Below are 20,094 nucleotides of genomic sequence, written 5' to 3' on the forward strand. Positions count from 1 at the left end.
ACTGACATTCTGGCCTACTTTCAGCCGATGCGACTTGTCTGTCGCTGAACAGTCGCTTTTTATGTATTCAGCACCTATGTATAATGTTGTAAAAATGCTCTAGAAGCTAAAGTCGCAGAAATGTCACACATATTTGGCCTGCAACTTTCTGTGCGACAAATTCAGACAGGAAAAATCAGTATAAATCCTTAGAAAATTATCCCCCAGTGTCTCCATCTGCTGGCGGTATTGAATAAGCATTGCTGCACTGATGGGGTATGCATTAGACGAAAAAAAAGAAGAAAAAGAAGAATAATACGCCCAGAAAAGAGGCGAAAAGGAGAAAAACGTAAAAAAACGTGAAAAAAAAGTAAGAGGAAGAGAAGGGAAAAAAAGGTGGAAATGGGTTTAAAAGTGATTTCGGCGGAGAAATATATATATATATATATATATATATATATATATATATATATATACGCGCACACACACACATATATATAAACGTATTCTCCGTTGAGATATTGCAGCCGCTGCTGTGTCCAGGCCCAGGAGCCTTAGCACTGTGCTGTGATGTCACTCAATTCCACTGACATCACTAGGTGTAAACAACATCTCTCCTTTGCTGTGTATGTGACTATGGAGCTGTTTGGTGATGTCGTCTATTATGGCCTTCATAGAAGCAACAGGAGATTGTTGCATCCATCTAGAACCCTCAGAACTACAGTGCTATGATGTCACTCACTTCCACAGGCCTTGCAGAGTGTAAACAACAACAACCCAGCTTTGTTGTGTATGTAACCATAGGGATTTGTGATGTCACCTAGAACCTTCACAGCAGCGACAGCTTTATGAGGAGCATCAGCACTGCTCTGCCTGAGCAGAACCATCACCGCCATAGGTTGTCAAATAACCCGGATTTAACCCACACAGGTAAGTCCAATGGGGTGCAGGCATGTCCTCTATGCTTACAGCTTCCCGTGGGTGTTGGTTTGATACCGTTTGGGGACAGCCAAGGAGGCATCTGCAGGCAACAAAGGTAGGTGTGTGCTTGTGTGTGTGTTTCCTATGCAGATCCTAAGCCCAGTGTCACATGCAAGTAGGAGGAGTAAGAAGGGTTCCTGGCAAATCCGGGTTATGGATTGCATTTAAAAAGGCCCCGTGGGAGTGCAATGGGCCCCTGTCTTGCTGCTTAGCAATAATGGTATGGGTTTAGGTTCTGCTGTGTGTACTGGTGGTTGACTGCCCCCCAGCCCAGAGTGTGCATGGAAAATTGTCTGGCAGCCTCCCTGACAGCAAGCAGTGATAGTGCCCATGAAGGGGACCTTGTTGGGCCCGCCCCTTTCACGGTTATCGCTTCTCGGCCTTTTGGCTTCGATCCCGTGCGGTTTACCGGGCGGGTTAGGAGTTGAAGGGGGTGGTGATCGGGGCCCTCTTTGCGGGGGGCCCTGGGTTATTTCGGAGTTGCGATAGTGGGTTTCATCGCCTGCAAAAATGAGTGGAGGAGAGAGGATTCGCGGAATGGAAGACAAGGTCAGGATTTTCGTCCCAACGGAACATCGGGGAACGGTTGGCCTGGACCAGATTGTGCTGGAGATTCTACGCAGGCTCCAGTACCTAAAGGTAACAGATGTATTTGCAATGCAAGATTTCCCTAGACAGGGTATTTATGATGTTACATTTGTTAATTCCGAGATTTGTCAGAGGGTCTACAAGGACCTGGAAGGAATGAAGAGAAAGAATGAGCCGGATATTATGAGGAAAGTTAAAGTAGAGCCTTTGTTTCTGAGTACAGAGAAAGTGGTCATCGTACATATGTACAATCCCAAAGTTACAGACTCAATGGTAACAAATTTTCTTTATCGTTATTGTGAAGAAGTGAAGTTTTTTGGAAAACTAAAGAACAGACATGGTTTTTTTAACTGTAAAAGGAAATATGTTGTGAAGTTCAAGAAGGATGAGTCTATGGAGGAGGGAATTAAGAGTATTCCTCAAGTTTTTTCCATTGGAGGAGAGCGTGGTTTTTGTTTTTATGAGGGGCAGCTTCAGTTTTGCCGCAAATGTCAAGCATATGGCCACGTGCAGGACGCATGTCCTGTGAAGGGTGTTGTTTGTAGGAACTGTGGCAAGACTGGGCATGAAACAAGTTTTTGCGTTGAGGAAAAGACTTGTGATATTTGTGGGAGTAATTCCCATTTGGCAAGAGGATGTCACTTATGGTACAAGAGAAGGAGTTATGCTGATGCGGCTGGAAGTAAAGGCGGACAGAGCAATGAACAGGGAATGGGAAGGAGGTCTTTTTCAGAAGCCACAGGTGTGGATGGAGGTGTGGATGGAGGTGTGGATGGAGGTGAAAAATCTAATGTGGAGGGGGAATGTGAAGTCGGGAGGAGCGCAGGTGGTACGATTGTTAAAAATGTTGTTGCTCAGGTGGATGTGATTAAAGAGGCTTTTGTGGAGACAAGTGTGGTGGTTGAACAGGAGTATAAGAAAGTGGTCTCCACAAGTGAAGTAACATGTGCAAAGGGGGTGGAGGTCAAGAAGATTGAAACTGTGTATGGAGATGTGTTTCCTTGTGGAAGCATGAGTGGTGATGTGGAATGTCCAGACCCTGTTGTGGGGGAGGAGGAGGGAATGGAATTCCAAGAAAATGTGCAGTCATCTGAGAAGTCCCTTACACCTGCTCAGAGATTTGTCAGCAGTGATGAGGAGGATGAGGTGGGGGTGGAAAGTAAAAGAAGTAAAAAAGGAAGTTGGACTGGGGATCAAGAGGACCCAGTGGTTGGAAGAGGAGTTGAAATGGACAGGGACTCTGATCCAGGGTCGCCTGATTGTTATGAAAATGTTTTAAGGAAAGTTGAGAGTCAGAGCAGTAATTTTTAACTATGATGGATATTAAAGTTTTGATTTTATTCATTTTAGTTATTATGACTCTTATCTTAACAACCCTTAATGTCAGGAGTATTGGATCAGAAGTAAGAAGAGCTGCTATTTTTGAGGTGTTGGAGAATGTGAGAGCTGATATAATATGTTTACAGGAGTGTGCAATTAAATCTGCACCTTATGCTGATGAGTGGAGGATGGGACAATCTTTTTGGTCAACTAGTACGGATAACAAGAATGAAGGAGTTGGTTTTTTAATCAAAAATAACAATATCAAAGTTTTAAATTGCCAGATTTTAATACCAGGCCGTTGCATGGTTTTAAACTTTGAGTTTTTAGACCAGAGGATTAGAGTTTTTAACGTATATGCCCCAGCAGAGAAGAAAGAGCGGTTGGTTTTTTTAGAGTCCTTGAAGTTTTTTATCCCTGGTCGGGAAAGTACTATAGTGGCTGGTGATTTTAACTGTATCCGTACTGTTAATGACCGTGAGAGTGCTGCTGAAGTCCGAACTGACATTACCTCTAATGCTTTAAATCAATTAGTACAAGACTTACACTATATAGATGCTGGACTGATGATTGACACTGATGATAGATATACATATGTATCGGATAGTGGTCACTGTAAATCCCGAATAGATTATATTTTTGTGTCTGAAGGGATGAAGGTGGCCCGGTGTAATCAGATGATGTCGATTTTCTCAGATCATAAAATTTTATCTGCTGAAATAAGCATCTCAGAGTCCATTGCCTTTGGTAGGGGACTCTGGAAGTTGAATGTGAGTTTACTTGAAGAAGAGGAGGTAATGGAAGGTTTTAAAAATATATTTTTATCCTGTGCTGCTAAACAAGACTGTTTTAAAAATATTTTAGACTGGTGGGATTGGGCTAAAGTGAACTTTGCTGGTTATTTTAAGTCTGTTTGCATTAAGAGAGCACAGGAGAAGAGGCGGCGAGATGAGACTTTAGTTTCACAGTTGGAGACTCTCTTTAAGTTTAAGAACGCTGGTCTAGAGGTGGATGCTGAAATTTGTGAAATTAAGGAAGAGATGAAGACAAGGTTGAAGGAAAGAGGAAGGAATATTGTTTACAGGGCTAAGGTGCAACATTTGGAGGAGAATGAACAATGTAGTCGATATTTTTTTAAAAAGTGTTTTAAGCCAAAGGGGGTCTTTAAGTCAGTTTTAACCTCAAGTGGTGAGGTGGTTGGTAGGGAGATGGAGGAGGAGGTTTGTAAATTTTATGAAACACTTTTTAGTAATGAAAGTAAAGCTGCTATTAATGAAATGGAAGACTACTGTAACATTTTAGAGGATCAAATTCCAGATGAGGAGAAAGTTTTTTTGGTGGAAGATGTTAGTGAAAATGAAATTAGAATGGCGCTGAATGGAATGGCAAAAGGTAAAACCCCTGGTAGTGACGGCCTTCCAGCTGAGTTTTATGTTGTATTTTGGCCTCTTTTAAAAGATGTTTTTACTCGGGTTGTGCAATATGTTTTTAAGTTTGGGATTTTAGCTGATTCAATGAAGAAGGGAATTATCACACTAATACATAAGAAAGGTGACGAACGTGATATAAAAAATTGGAGACCAATTTCATTGTTAAACAGTGACTATAAAATTATTGCTAAAATTGTTGCAAACAGGCTTAGGAATATTATTGGCCATATGGTAGATAATTACCAAGTATGTGCTGTACCCGGGAGAAGAATTACTGATAATTTATTGATTTTAAGGGATGTTATTTATTATTGTAATTTTAATAAGGTGCCTCTTTTTGTCGAGTCAGTGGATTTCGAGAAGGCCTATGATAAAGTCGCACACAAATTTATGTTTATGGCCCTAAAACATATGGGGATCCCAATGAAGTTATTACATGTTATTAAAGGGTTATATAATGGTGTTACTGGACAAGTTTTAATGAATGGCCATGTTGGTCCTGCTTTTAAGATTTTATCAGGGGTTCGGCAGGGTTGCCCACTCTCCCCAATCCTTTTCATCTGTGTAATAGAGGCCTTGTTAAAGAATGTTCAGAAAGACAAATGTGTTAAAGGAGTTTTTATACCTGGCAGTGGTGGGAGTGATCTTAAGGTTTTAAGCTACATGGATGATGTTGTGTTTACATGTACTTCAAAAGCAGATTTGAATAGAGTGAATTTGCATATTCAAATTTTTTGCTGTGTGGCCGGAATGTGTGTAAACTGGGGCAAATGTCATTTGGTGAATTTTGGGAAATGCGAAGATGTGTTGGTGGATGGAGTAGAGATAAAGGAGAATGTGGAAGTTTTAGGGGTCATTTTTGAAAAGAATCTTAAAGGGACAGAGACTTACAACAAGCTGGACAGTAAAATTGAAAAGAAATTGAATTTTTGGAAATTGAGGAGTTTATCCCTTAAAGGGAAAGTACTTGTTATTAAGACTGTGATTTTACCTTTACTTTTATATACTGCGATGGTTTTTCCACCTGGTAAGCTTTGGATGAGGAAGACAACAAGAAGACTTTTTGTTTTCTTTTGGGGATCCAAAATGGAAAAAATGAAAAGAGAGAAGGTAATGAGTACTGTAAAGAATGGTGGATATGACTTTCCAAATATTGATTTGTTTTTAAAGTTACACTATTTTCTTTTAATTTTCAAGACGATCCAGTGCAATAGTAAAACAGCTGATATGTGTAAATATTTAGCAGGATGGTTGTTTTCTAAGTGGGGCTGGTGTGAGAGGGATCTGAGGAAACCAATGGCGCTGATTATACCTACCTTTTATGTGGTTCTTCGGTCTTTCAATGATCAGTTTAATTTGAGCTCCTTGGGGAAACCTGAAAAGAAGAAAATAGAATATGAGTTGAGAAAGAGTGAAAAATTTAATGAAGTACCATTCTGTAATATTGCACAGTCAGTTAAGATTTGGAGCCTTTTTAATTCCTTTGGTTTATCAAATAGACAAAAAGATGTGGTATGGATGTCTTACCATGGTTGCCTCCCAACTCGAGTGTTTTTAAGAGGAAGAGGAATAAGAGTGAGTGAACAGTGTCCAAGAGAGGGTTGTGGAGGTAAAGAAGATATTGTACATTTGTGGTGGGACTGTTTTTATGCCAAGGAAGTTTTTAGGCTTTTAACAAGATTTTTTATTGCACTTATGGGTTTTAATGATTTTACTTTTGAGAAAATTTTTATCGGTCAGGACTTTAACATGAAGAATGATGCACGTGTTACTTGGATAATTTTTTCTGTTTTTAAAGAAGTTTTATGGGACTCCAGGAATTTGCTTGTTTTTAAAAATGTTTCCATTTCTCCAAGTGAATGTAGGAGGTTGTTGCTCGGAAGACTTTTTATTGCATATTTATTAGATAAGAAGAGAATGGGAGAAGACAATGCTGAAAAGATCTGGAAATATACCCAATGGTGGAAACTGTAAGTCTGACCAGTTTATGTTTGGTTTTTTAAAAGTTTTTGTTTTCCTTCAGCTTTTACCTTTTGGTTTTAAGTTCTTGACCCTCGGTTCCCTTTTTTTTGTCTTTCCGCATGATGTTTTTTCAGACATTGTTTTAAGTGACGAGTCCTGGTAGGAGACCTGATGATCGTTCAAACAATAGTCTGTAACTGAGGAAAAAAAAAAAAAAAAAAAAAAAAAAAAAAAAAAGAAAAAAAAAAAAAAAAAAAAAAAAAAAAAAATAAATCTGTTCTTATCAGTTTAATATCTGATACGTCCCCTATCTGGGGACCATATATTAAATGGATTTTTGAGAACGGGGGCCGATTTCGAAGCTTGCTTCCGTCGCCCTATGCATTGACCCGATATGGCAGTATCTTCGGGTACAGTGCACCACCCCCTTACAGGGTTAAAAAGAAAGATTCCTACTTTCATTGCTACCTGCTTGCTGGCTAGCCAGCTAGCCAGCCCTGTGGGCCTTGCTGCTGCTGCAGCCAAAAAACAAAAGGTGGTGCTGCTGCTTCTGCTGCTTCTGCTTGTGTCTGGCCGCTGTTGGAGCGTCCAGGCACAGGACTTCTGCTGCTGCTGACTAAATGGCCTCCTTAATTGGATCATTTGAGTAGCCAGCACACCTGTGCAGGTAGGGCATGACATGATAGGCAGCTGCCTTGATAGCGGGTGGGTGCTGAATGTTCCTAATTGACAAAATAAGATTAATGCTTATGAAGAAATATAAAATCTCATCCCTTCCCCAATATCGCGCCACACCCCTACCCCTTAATTCCCTGGTTGAACTTGATGGACATATGTCTTTTTTCGACCGTACTAACTATGTAACTATGTAACATAACATGGGGGGGGGGGGGGGGGTCTCCTGGCTGTTCACACAGGTGTGTCATTGCTGTACATTGACCATGCATTGCTTCTGTGGTATTGCAAAGGCAAAGACAAATGCTTCCAGCCATCCATTGCACTAATGGATTGGTCATCAGCTGGCTGTCTATGTCCCGCATCAATATAGACCAAAGTACAGAGGGTTAGGCTATGCTATTGTGCACCTACCTGATGCATCAGAAGGTGCGAGGCCCTTGCTAAATTCTGTGCACAGACTTTGAGATCTATACTTTAGACTGTATCTAAACCTGCTCCAACATGGACTGACATTCTGGCCTACTTTCAGCCGATGCGACTTGTCTGTCGCTGAACAGTCGCTTTTTATGTATTCAGCACCTATGTATAATGTTGTAAAAATGCTCTAGAAGCTAAAGTCGCAGAAATGTCACACATATTTGGCCTGCAACTTTCTGTGCGACAAATTCAGACAGGAAAAATCAGTATAAATCCTTAGAAAATTATCCCCCAGTGTCTCCATCTGCTGGCGGTATTGAATAAGCATTGCTGCACTGATGGGGTATGCATTAGACGAAAAAAAAGAAGAAAAAGAAGAATAATACGCCCAGAAAAGAGGCGAAAAGGAGAAAAACGTAAAAAAACGTGAAAAAAAAGTAAGAGGAAGAGAAGGGAAAAAAAGGTGGAAATGGGTTTAAAAGTGATTTCGGCGGAGAAATATATATATATATATATATATATATATATATATATATATACGCGCACACACACACATATATATAAACGTATTCTCCGTTGAGATATTGCAGCCGCTGCTGTGTCCAGGCCCAGGAGCCTTAGCACTGTGCTGTGATGTCACTCAATACCACTGACATCACTAGGTGTAAACAACATCTCTCCTTTGCTGTGTATGTGACTATGGAGCTGTTTGGTGATGTCGTCTATTATGGCCTTCATAGAAGCAACAGGAGATTGTTGCATCCATCTAGAACCCTCAGAACTACAGTGCTATGATGTCACTCACTTCCACAGGCCTTGCAGAGTGTAAACAACAACAACCCAGCTTTGTTGTGTATGTAACCATAGGGATTTGTGATGTCACCTAGAACCTTCACAGCAGCGACAGCTTTATGAGGAGCATCAGCACTGCTCTGCCTGAGCAGAACCATCACCGCCATAGGTTGTCAAATAACCCGGATTTAACCCACACAGGTAAGTCCAATGGGGTGCAGGCATGTCCTCTATGCTTACAGCTTCCCGTGGGTGTTGGTTTGATACCGTTTGGGGACAGCCAAGGAGGCATCTGCAGGCAACAAAGGTAGGTGTGTGCTTGTGTGTGTGTTTCCTATGCAGATCCTAAGCCCAGTGTCACATGCAAGTAGGAGGAGTAAGAAGGGTTCCTGGCAAATCCGGGTTATGGATTGCATTTAAAAAGGCCCCGTGGGAGTGCAATGGGCCCCTGTCTTGCTGCTTAGCAATAATGGTATGGGTTTAGGTTCTGCTGTGTGTACTGGTGGTTGACTGCCCCCCAGCCCAGAGTGTGCATGGAAAATTGTCTGGCAGCCTCCCTGACAGCAAGCAGTGATAGTGCCCATGAAGGGGACCTTGTTGGGCCCGCCCCTTTCACGGTTATCGCTTCTCGGCCTTTTGGCTAAGATCAAGTGTAGTATCTGTTCTTATCAGTTTAATATCTGATATGTCCCCTATCTGGGGACCATATATTAAATGGATTTTTGAGAACGGGGGCCGATTTCGAAGCTTGCTTCCGTCGCCCTATGCATTGACCCGATATGGCAGTATCTTCGGGTACAGTGCACCACCCCCTTACAGGGTTAAAAAGAAAGATTCCTACTTTCATTGCTACCTGCTTGCTGGCTAGCCAGCTAGCCAGCCCTGTGGGCCTTGCTGCTGCTGCAGCCAAAAAACAAAAGGTGGTGCTGCTGCTTCTGCTGCTTCTGCTTGTGTCTGGCCGCTGTTGGAGCGTCCAGGCACAGGACTTCTGCTGCTGCTGACTAAATGGCCTCCTTAATTGGATCATTTGAGTAGCCAGCACACCTGTGCAGGTAGGGCATGACATGATAGGCAGCTGCCTTGATAGCGGGTGGGTGCTGAATGTTCCTAATTGACAAAATAAGATTAATGCTTATGAAGAAATATAAAATCTCATCCCTTCCCCAATATCGCGCCACACCCCTACCCCTTAATTCCCTGGTTGAACTTGATGGACATATGTCCTTTTTCGACCGTACTAACTATGTAACTATGTAACATAACATGGGGGGGGGGGGGGGGGTCTCCTGGCTGTTCACACAGGTGTGTCATTGCTGTACATTGACCATGCATTGCTTCTGTGGTATTGCAAAGGCAAAGACAAATGCTTCCAGCCATCCATTGCACTAATGGATTGGTCATCAGCTGGCTGTCTATGTCCCGCATCAATATAGACCAAAGTACAGAGGGTTAGGCTATGCTATTGTGCACCTACCTGATGCATCAGAAGGTGCGAGGCCCTTGCTAAATTCTGTGCACAGACTTTGAGATCTATACTTTAGACTGTATCTAAACCTGCTCCAACATGGACTGACATTCTGGCCTACTTTCAGCCGATGCGACTTGTCTGTCGCTGAACAGTCGCTTTTTATGTATTCAGCACCTATGTATAATGTTGTAAAAATGCTCTAGAAGCTAAAGTCGCAGAAATGTCACACATATTTGGCCTGCAACTTTCTGTGCGACAAATTCAGACAGGAAAAATCAGTATAAATCCTTAGAAAATTATCCCCCAGTGTCTCCATCTGCTGGCGGTATTGAATAAGCATTGCTGCACTGATGGGGTATGCATTAGACGAAAAAAAAGAAGAAAAAGAAGAATAATACGCCCAGAAAAGAGGCGAAAAGGAGAAAAACGTAAAAAAACGTGAAAAAAAAGTAAGAGGAAGAGAAGGGAAAAAAAGGTGGAAATGGGTTTAAAAGTGATTTCGGCGGAGAAATATATATATATATATATATATATATATATATATATATATACGCGCACACACACACATATATATAAACGTATTCTCCGTTGAGATATTGCAGCCGCTGCTGTGTCCAGGCCCAGGAGCCTTAGCACTGTGCTGTGATGTCACTCAATTCCACTGACATCACTAGGTGTAAACAACATCTCTCCTTTGCTGTGTATGTGACTATGGAGCTGTTTGGTGATGTCGTCTATTATGGCCTTCATAGAAGCAACAGGAGATTGTTGCTTCCATCTAGAACCCTCAGAACTACAGTGCTATGATGTCACTCACTTCCACAGGCCTTGCAGAGTGTAAACAACAACAACCCAGCTTTGTTGTGTATGTAACCATAGGGATTTGTGATGTCACCTAGAACCTTCACAGCAGCGACAGCTTTATGAGGAGCATCAGCACTGCTCTGCCTGAGCAGAACCATCACCGCCATAGGTTGTCAAATAACCCGGATTTAACCCACACAGGTAAGTCCAATGGGGTGCAGGCATGTCCTCTATGCTTACAGCTTCCCGTGGGTGTTGGTTTGATACCGTTTGGGGACAGCCAAGGAGGCATCTGCAGGCAACAAAGGTAGGTGTGTGCTTGTGTGTGTGTTTCCTATGCAGATCCTAAGCCCAGTGTCACATGCAAGTAGGAGGAGTAAGAAGGGTTCCTGGCAAATCCGGGTTATGGATTGCATTTAAAAAGGCCCCGTGGGAGTGCAATGGGCCCCTGTCTTGCTGCTTAGCAATAATGGTATGGGTTTAGGTTCTGCTGTGTGTACTGGTGGTTGACTGCCCCCCAGCCCAGAGTGTGCATGGAAAATTGTCTGGCAGCCTCCCTGACAGCAAGCAGTGATAGTGCCCATGAAGGGGACCTTGTTGGGCCCGCCCCTTTCACGGTTATCGCTTCTCGGCCTTTTGGCTAAGATCAAGTGTAGTATCTGTTCTTATCAGTTTAATATCTGATACGTCCCCTATCTGGGGACCATATATTAAATGGATTTTTGAGAACGGGGGCCGATTTCGAAGCTTGCTTCCGTCGCCCTATGCATTGACCCGATATGGCAGTATCTTCGGGTACAGTGCACCACCCCCTTACAGGGTTAAAAAGAAAGATTCCTACTTTCATTGCTACCTGCTTGCTGGCTAGCCAGCTAGCCAGCCCTGTGGGCCTTGCTGCTGCTGCAGCCAAAAAACAAAAGGTGGTGCTGCTGCTTCTGCTGCTTCTGCTTGTGTCTGGCCGCTGTTGGAGCGTCCAGGCACAGGACTTCTGCTGCTGCTGACTAAATGGCCTCCTTAATTGGATCATTTGAGTAGCCAGCACACCTGTGCAGGTAGGGCATGACATGATAGGCAGCTGCCTTGATAGCGGGTGGGTGCTGAATGTTCCTAATTGACAAAATAAGATTAATGCTTATGAAGAAATATAAAATCTCATCCCTTCCCCAATATCGCGCCACACCCCTACCCCTTAATTCCCTGGTTGAACTTGATGGACATATGTCTTTTTTCGACCGTACTAACTATGTAACTATGTAACATAACATGGGGGGGGGGGGGGGGGGTCTCCTGGCTGTTCACACAGGTGTGTCATTGCTGTACATTGACCATGCATTGCTTCTGTGGTATTGCAAAGGCAAAGACAAATGCTTCCAGCCATCCATTGCACTAATGGATTGGTCATCAGCTGGCTGTCTATGTCCCGCATCAATATAGACCAAAGTACAGAGGGTTAGGCTATGCTATTGTGCACCTACCTGATGCATCAGAAGGTGCGAGGCCCTTGCTAAATTCTGTGCACAGACTTTGAGATCTATACTTTAGACTGTATCTAAACCTGCTCCAACATGGACTGACATTCTGGCCTACTTTCAGCCGATGCGACTTGTCTGTCGCTGAACAGTCGCTTTTTATGTATTCAGCACCTATGTATAATGTTGTAAAAATGCTCTAGAAGCTAAAGTCGCAGAAATGTCACACATATTTGGCCTGCAACTTTCTGTGCGACAAATTCAGACAGGAAAAATCAGTATAAATCCTTAGAAAATTATCCCCCAGTGTCTCCATCTGCTGGCGGTATTGAATAAGCATTGCTGCACTGATGGGGTATGCATTAGACGAAAAAAAAGAAGAAAAAGAAGAATAATACGCCCAGAAAAGAGGCGAAAAGGAGAAAAACGTAAAAAAACGTGAAAAAAAAGTAAGAGGAAGAGAAGGGAAAAAAAGGTGGAAATGGGTTTAAAAGTGATTTCGGCGGAGAAATATATATATATATATATATATATATATATATATATATACGCGCACACACACACATATATATAAACGTATTCTCCGTTGAGATATTGCAGCCGCTGCTGTGTCCAGGCCCAGGAGCCTTAGCACTGTGCTGTGATGTCACTCAATACCACTGACATCACTAGGTGTAAACAACATCTCTCCTTTGCTGTGTATGTGACTATGGAGCTGTTTGGTGATGTCGTCTATTATGGCCTTCATAGAAGCAACAGGAGATTGTTGCATCCATCTAGAACCCTCAGAACTACAGTGCTATGATGTCACTCACTTCCACAGGCCTTGCAGAGTGTAAACAACAACAACCCAGCTTTGTTGTGTATGTAACCATAGGGATTTGTGATGTCACCTAGAACCTTCACAGCAGCGACAGCTTTATGAGGAGCATCAGCACTGCTCTGCCTGAGCAGAACCATCACCGCCATAGGTTGTCAAATAACCCGGATTTAACCCACACAGGTAAGTCCAATGGGGTGCAGGCATGTCCTCTATGCTTACAGCTTCCCGTGGGTGTTGGTTTGATACCGTTTGGGGACAGCCAAGGAGGCATCTGCAGGCAACAAAGGTAGGTGTGTGCTTGTGTGTGTGTTTCCTATGCAGATCCTAAGCCCAGTGTCACATGCAAGTAGGAGGAGTAAGAAGGGTTCCTGGCAAATCCGGGTTATGGATTGCATTTAAAAAGGCCCCGTGGGAGTGCAATGGGCCCCTGTCTTGCTGCTTAGCAATAATGGTATGGGTTTAGGTTCTGCTGTGTGTACTGGTGGTTGACTGCCCCCCAGCCCAGAGTGTGCATGGAAAATTGTCTGGCAGCCTCCCTGACAGCAAGCAGTGATAGTGCCCATGAAGGGGACCTTGTTGGGCCCGCCCCTTTCACGGTTATCGCTTCTCGGCCTTTTGGCTAAGATCAAGTGTAGTATCTGTTCTTATCAGTTTAATATCTGATATGTCCCCTATCTGGGGACCATATATTAAATGGATTTTTGAGAACGGGGGCCGATTTCGAAGCTTGCTTCCGTCGCCCTATGCATTGACCCGATATGGCAGTATCTTCGGGTACAGTGCACCACCCCCTTACAGGGTTAAAAAGAAAGATTCCTACTTTCATTGCTACCTGCTTGCTGGCTAGCCAGCTAGCCAGCCCTGTGGGCCTTGCTGCTGCTGCAGCCAAAAAACAAAAGGTGGTGCTGCTGCTTCTGCTGCTTCTGCTTGTGTCTGGCCGCTGTTGGAGCGTCCAGGCACAGGACTTCTGCTGCTGCTGACTAAATGGCCTCCTTAATTGGATCATTTGAGTAGCCAGCACACCTGTGCAGGTAGGGCATGACATGATAGGCAGCTGCCTTGATAGCGGGTGGGTGCTGAATGTTCCTAATTGACAAAATAAGATTAATGCTTATGAAGAAATATAAAATCTCATCCCTTCCCCAATATCGCGCCACACCCCTACCCCTTAATTCCCTGGTTGAACTTGATGGACATATGTCTTTTTTCGACCGTACTAACTATGTAACTATGTAACATAACATGGGGGGGGGGGGGGGGGTCTCCTGGCTGTTCACACAGGTGTGTCATTGCTGTACATTGACCATGCATTGCTTCTGTGGTATTGCAAAGGCAAAGACAAATGCTTCCAGCCATCCATTGCACTAATGGATTGGTCATCAGCTGGCTGTCTATGTCCCGCATCAATATAGACCAAAGTACAGAGGGTTAGGCTATGCTATTGTGCACCTACCTGATGCATCAGAAGGTGCGAGGCCCTTGCTAAATTCTGTGCACAGACTTTGAGATCTATACTTTAGACTGTATCTAAACCTGCTCCAACATGGACTGACATTCTGGCCTACTTTCAGCCGATGCGACTTGTCTGTCGCTGAACAGTCGCTTTTTATGTATTCAGCACCTATGTATAATGTTGTAAAAATGCTCTAGAAGCTAAAGTCGCAGAAATGTCACACATATTTGGCCTGCAACTTTCTGTGCGACAAATTCAGACAGGAAAAATCAGTATAAATCCTTAGAAAATTATCCCCCAGTGTCTCCATCTGCTGGCGGTATTGAATAAGCATTGCTGCACTGATGGGGTATGCATTAGACGAAAAAAAAGAAGAAAAAGAAGAATAATACGCCCAGAAAAGAGGCGAAAAGGAGAAAAACGTAAAAAAACGTGAAAAAAAAGTAAGAGGAAGAGAAGGGAAAAAAAGGTGGAAATGGGTTTAAAAGTGATTTCGGCGGAGAAATATATATATATATATATATATATATATATATATATATATATATACGCGCACACACACACATATATATAAACGTATTCTCCGTTGAGATATTGCAGCCGCTGCTGTGTCCAGGCCCAGGAGCCTTAGCACTGTGCTGTGATGTCACTCAATACCACTGACATCACTAGGTGTAAACAACATCTCTCCTTTGCTGTGTATGTGACTATGGAGCTGTTTGGTGATGTCGTCTATTATGGCCTTCATAGAAGCAACAGGAGATTGTTGCATCCATCTAGAACCCTCAGAACTACAGTGCTATGATGTCACTCACTTCCACAGGCCTTGCAGAGTGTAAACAACAACAACCCAGCTTTGTTGTGTATGTAACCATAGGGATTTGTGATGTCACCTAGAACCTTCACAGCAGCGACAGCTTTATGAGGAGCATCAGCACTGCTCTGCCTGAGCAGAACCATCACCGCCATAGGTTGTCAAATAACCCGGATTTAACCCACACAGGTAAGTCCAATGGGGTGCAGGCATGTCCTCTATGCTTACAGCTTCTCGTGGGTGTTGGTTTGATACCGTTTGGGGACAGCCAAGGAGGCATCTGCAGGCAACAAAGGTAGGTGTGTGCTTGTGTGTGTGTTTCCTATGCAGATCCTAAGCCCAGTGTCACATGCAAGTAGGAGGAGTAAGAAGGGTTCCTGGCAAATCCGGGTTATGGATTGCATTTAAAAAGGCCCCGTGGGAGTGCAATGGGCCCCTGTCTTGCTGCTTAGCAATAATGGTATGGGTTTAGGTTCTGCTGTGTGTACTGGTGGTTGACTGCCCCCCAGCCCAGAGTGTGCATGGAAAATTGTCTGGCAGCCTCCCTGACAGCAAGCAGTGATAGTGCCCATGAAGGGGACCTTGTTGGGCCCGCCCCTTTCACGGTTATCGCTTCTCGGCCTTTTGGCTAAGATCAAGTGTAGTATCTGTTCTTATCAGTTTAATATCTGATACGTCCCCTATCTGGGGACCATATATTAAATGGATTTTTGAGAACGGGGGCCGATTTCGAAGCTTGCTTCCGTCGCCCTATGCATTGACCCGATATGGCAGTATCTTCGGGTACAGTGCACCACCCCCTTACAGGGTTAAAAAGAAAGATTCCTACTTTCATTGCTACCTGCTTGCTGGCTAGCCAGCTAGCCAGCCCTGTGGGCCTTGCTGCTGCTGCAGCCAAAAAACAAAAGGTGGTGCTGCTGCTTCTGCTGCTTCTGCTTGTGTCTGGCCGCTGTTGGAGCGTCCAGGCACAGGACTTCTGCTGCTGCTGACTAAATGGCCTCCTTAATTGGATCATTTGAGTAGCCAGCACACCTGTGCAGGTAGGGCATGACATGATAGGCAGCTGCCTTGATAGCGGGTGGGTGCTGAATGTTCCTAATTGACAAAATAAGATTAATGCTTATGAAGAAATATAAAATCTCATCCCTTCCCCAATATCGCGCCACACCCCTACCCCTTAATTCCCTGGTTGAACTTGATGGACATATGTCTTTTTTCGACCGTACTAACTATGTAACTATGTAACATAACATGGGGGGGGGGGGGGGGTCTCCTGGCTGTTCACACAGGTGTGTCATTGCTGTACATTGACCATGCATTGCTTCTGTGGTATTGCAAAGGCAAAGACAAATGCTTCCAGCCATCCATTGCACTAATGGATTGGTCATCAGCTGGCTGTCTATGTCCCGCATCAATATAGACCAAAGTACAGAGGGTTAGGCTATGCTATTGTGCACCTACCTGATGCATCAGAAGGTGCGAGGCCCTTGCTAAATTCTGTGCACAGACTTTGAGATCTATACTTTAGACTGTATCTAAACCTGCTCCAACATGGACTGACATTCTGGCCTACTTTCAGCCGATGCGACTTGTCTGTCGCTGAACAGTCGCTTTTTATGTATTCAGCACCTATGTATAATGTTGTAAAAATGCTCTAGAAGCTAAAGTCGCAGAAATGTCACACATATTTGGCCTGCAACTTTCTGTGCGACAAATTCAGACAGGAAAAATCAGTATAAATCCTTAGAAAATTATCCCCCAGTGTCTCCATCTGCTGGCGGTATTGAATAAGCATTGCTGCACTGATGGGGTATGCATTAGATGAAAAAAAAGAAGAAAAAGAAGAATAATACGCCCAGAAAAGAGGCGAAAAGGAGAAAAACGTAAAAAAACGTGAAAAAAAAGTAAGAGGAAGAGAAGGGAAAAAAAGGTGGAAATGGGTTTAAAAGTGATTTCGGCGGAGAAATATATATATATATATATATATATATATATATATATATATATATATACGCGCACACACACACATATATATAAACGTATTCTCCGTTGAGATATTGCAGCCGCTGCTGTGTCCAGGCCCAGGAGCCTTAGCACTGTGCTGTGATGTCACTCAATACCACTGACATCACTAGGTGTAAACAACATCTCTCCTTTGCTGTGTATGTGACTATGGAGCTGTTTGGTGATGTCGTCTATTACGGCCTTCATAGAAGCAACAGGAGATTGTTGCATCCATCTAGAACCCTCAGAACTACAGTGCTATGATGTCACTCACTTCCACAGGCCTTGCAGAGTGTAAACAACAACAACCCAGCTTTGTTGTGTATGTAACCATAGGGATTTGTGATGTCACCTAGAACCTTCACAGCAGCGACAGCTTTATGAGGAGCATCAGCACTGCTCTGCCTGAGCAGAACCATCACCGCCATAGGTTGTCAAATAACCCGGATTTAACCCACACAGGTAAGTCCAATGGGGTGCAGGCATGTCCTCTATGCTTACAGCTTCCCGTGGGTGTTGGTTTGATACCGTTTGGGGACAGCCAAGGAGGCATCTGCAGGCAACAAAGGTAGGTGTGTGCTTGTGTGTGTGTTTCCTATGCAGATCCTAAGCCCAGTGTCACATGCAAGTAGGAGGAGTAAGAAGGGTTCCTGGCAAATCCGGGTTATGGATTGCATTTAAAAAGGCCCCGTGGGAGTGCAATGGGCCCCTGTCTTGCTGCTTAGCAATAATGGTATGGGTTTAGGTTCTGCTGTGTGTACTGGTGGTTGACTGCCCCCCAGCCCAGAGTGTGCATGGAAAATTGTCTGGCAGCCTCCCTGACAGCAAGCAGTGATAGTGCCCATGAAGGGGACCTTGTTGGGCCCGCCCCTTTCACGGTTATCGCTTCTCGGCCTTTTGGCTAAGATCAAGTGTAGTATCTGTTCTTATCAGTTTAATATCTGATACGTCCCCTATCTGGGGACCATATATTAAATGGATTTTTGAGAACGGGGGCCGATTTCGAAGCTTGCTTCCGTCGCCCTATGCATTGACCCGATATGGCAGTATCTTCGGGTACAGTGCACCACCCCCTTACAGGGTTAAAAAGAAAGATTCCTACTTTCATTGCTACCTGCTTGCTGGCTAGCCAGCTAGCCAGCCCTGTGGGCCTTGCTGCTGCTGCAGCCAAAAAACAAAAGGTGGTGCTGCTGCTTCTGCTGCTTCTGCTTGTGTCTGGCCGCTGTTGGAGCGTCCAGGCACAGGACTTCTGCTGCTGCTGACTAAATGGCCTCCTTAATTGGATCATTTGAGTAGCCAGCACACCTGTGCAGGTAGGGCATGACATGATAGGCAGCTGCCTTGATAGCGGGTGGGTGCTGAATGTTCCTAATTGACAAAATAAGATTAATGCTTATGAAGAAATATAAAATCTCATCCCTTCCCCAATATCGCGCCACACCCCTACCCCTTAATTCCCTGGTTGAACTTGATGGACATATGTCTTTTTTCGACCGTACTAACTATGTAACTATGTAACATAACATGGGGGGGGGGGGGGGGTCTCCTGGCTGTTCACACAGGTGTGTCATTGCTGTACATTGACCATGCATTGCTTCTGTGGTATTGCAAAGGCAAAGACAAATGCTTCCAGCCATCCATTGCACTAATGGATTGGTCATCAGCTGGCTGTCTATGTCCCGCATCAATATAGCCCAAAGTACAGAGGGTTAGGCTATGCTATTGTGCACCTACCTGATGCATCAGAAGGTGCGAGGCCCTTGCTAAATTCTGTGCACAGACTTTGAGATCTATACTTTAGACTGTATCTAAACCTGCTCCAACATGGACTGACATTCTGGCCTACTTTCAGCCGATGCGACTTGTCTGTCGCTGAACAGTCGCTTTTTATGTATTCAGCACCTATGTATAATGTTGTAAAAATGCTCTAGAAGCTAAAGTCGCAGAAATGTCACACATATTTGGCCTGCAACTTTCTGTGCGACAAATTCAGACAGGAAAAATCAGTATAAATCCTTAGAAAATTATCCCCCAGTGTCTCCATCTGCTGGCGGTATTGAATAAGCATTGCTGCACTGATGGGGTATGCATTAGACGAAAAAAAAGAAGAAAAAGAAGAATAATACGCCCAGAAAAGAGGCGAAAAGGAGAAAAACGTAAAAAAACGTGAAAAAAAAGTAAGAGGAAGAGAAGGGAAAAAAAGGTGGAAATGGGTTTAAAAGTGATTTCGGCGGAGAAATATATATATATATATATATATATATATATATACGCGCACACACACACATATATATAAACGTATTCTCCGTTGAGATATTGCAGCCGCTGCTGTGTCCAGGCCCAGGAGCCTTAGCACTGTGCTGTGATGTCACTCAATACCACTGACATCACTAGGTGTAAACAACATCTCTCCTTTGCTGTGTATGTGACTATGGAGCTGTTTGGTGATGTCGTCTATTATGGCCTTCATAGAAGCAACAGGAGATTGTTGCATCCATCTAGAACCCTCAGAACTACAGTGCTATGATGTCACTCACTTCCACAGGCCTTGCAGAGTGTAAACAACAACAACCCAGCTTTGTTGTGTATGTAACCATAGGGATTTGTGATGTCACCTAGAACCTTCACAGCAGCGACAGCTTTATGAGGAGCATCAGCACTGCTCTGCCTGAGCAGAACCATCACCGCCATAGGTTGTCAAATAACCCGGATTTAACCCACACAGGTAAGTCCAATGGGGTGCAGGCATGTCCTCTATGCTTACAGCTTCCCGTGGGTGTTGGTTTGATACCGTTTGGGGACAGCCAAGGAGGCATCTGCAGGCAACAAAGGTAGGTGTGTGCTTGTGTGTGTGTTTCCTATGCAGATCCTAAGCCCAGTGTCACATGCAAGTAGGAGGAGTAAGAAGGGTTCCTGGCAAATCCGGGTTATGGATTGCATTTAAAAAGGCCCCGTGGGAGTGCAATGGGCCCCTGTCTTGCTGCTTAGCAATAATGGTATGGGTTTAGGTTCTGCTGTGTGTACTGGTGGTTGACTGCCCCCCAGCCCAGAGTGTGCATGGAAAATTGTCTGGCAGCCTCCCTGACAGCAAGCAGTGATAGTGCCCATGAAG

General features: G+C 43.9%; 5 non-coding genes and 1 pseudogene across 5 annotated transcripts; all 6 read left to right on the forward strand.

The window, feature by feature from the left end:
* The first annotated feature begins 6,523 nt into the window (after positions 1 to 6,523).
* On the forward strand, positions 6,524 to 6,686 carry LOC130317578 (U2 spliceosomal RNA; annotated as a pseudogene).
* A 2,081-nt stretch (positions 6,687 to 8,767) lies between these two features.
* Positions 8,768 to 8,958, forward strand: LOC130317540 (U2 spliceosomal RNA). Its single transcript, XR_008864646.1, has one exon. It is a non-coding gene; the product is annotated as a U2 spliceosomal RNA (small nuclear RNA).
* Positions 8,959 to 11,039: 2,081 nt separating this feature from the next.
* Positions 11,040 to 11,230, forward strand: LOC130317490 (U2 spliceosomal RNA). Its single transcript, XR_008864600.1, has one exon. It is a non-coding gene; the product is annotated as a U2 spliceosomal RNA (small nuclear RNA).
* Positions 11,231 to 13,310: 2,080 nt separating this feature from the next.
* Positions 13,311 to 13,501, forward strand: LOC130317594 (U2 spliceosomal RNA). Its single transcript, XR_008864685.1, has one exon. It is a non-coding gene; the product is annotated as a U2 spliceosomal RNA (small nuclear RNA).
* A 2,085-nt stretch (positions 13,502 to 15,586) lies between these two features.
* Positions 15,587 to 15,777, forward strand: LOC130317491 (U2 spliceosomal RNA). Its single transcript, XR_008864601.1, has one exon. It is a non-coding gene; the product is annotated as a U2 spliceosomal RNA (small nuclear RNA).
* A 2,086-nt stretch (positions 15,778 to 17,863) lies between these two features.
* On the forward strand, positions 17,864 to 18,054 carry LOC130317492 (U2 spliceosomal RNA). Its single transcript, XR_008864602.1, has one exon. It is a non-coding gene; the product is annotated as a U2 spliceosomal RNA (small nuclear RNA).
* Positions 18,055 to 20,094: the final 2,040 nt, after the last annotated feature.

Source organism: Hyla sarda, unplaced genomic scaffold, assembly GCF_029499605.1.
Source record: "Hyla sarda isolate aHylSar1 unplaced genomic scaffold, aHylSar1.hap1 scaffold_200, whole genome shotgun sequence".
NCBI lineage: Eukaryota > Metazoa > Chordata > Amphibia > Anura > Hylidae > Hyla > Hyla sarda.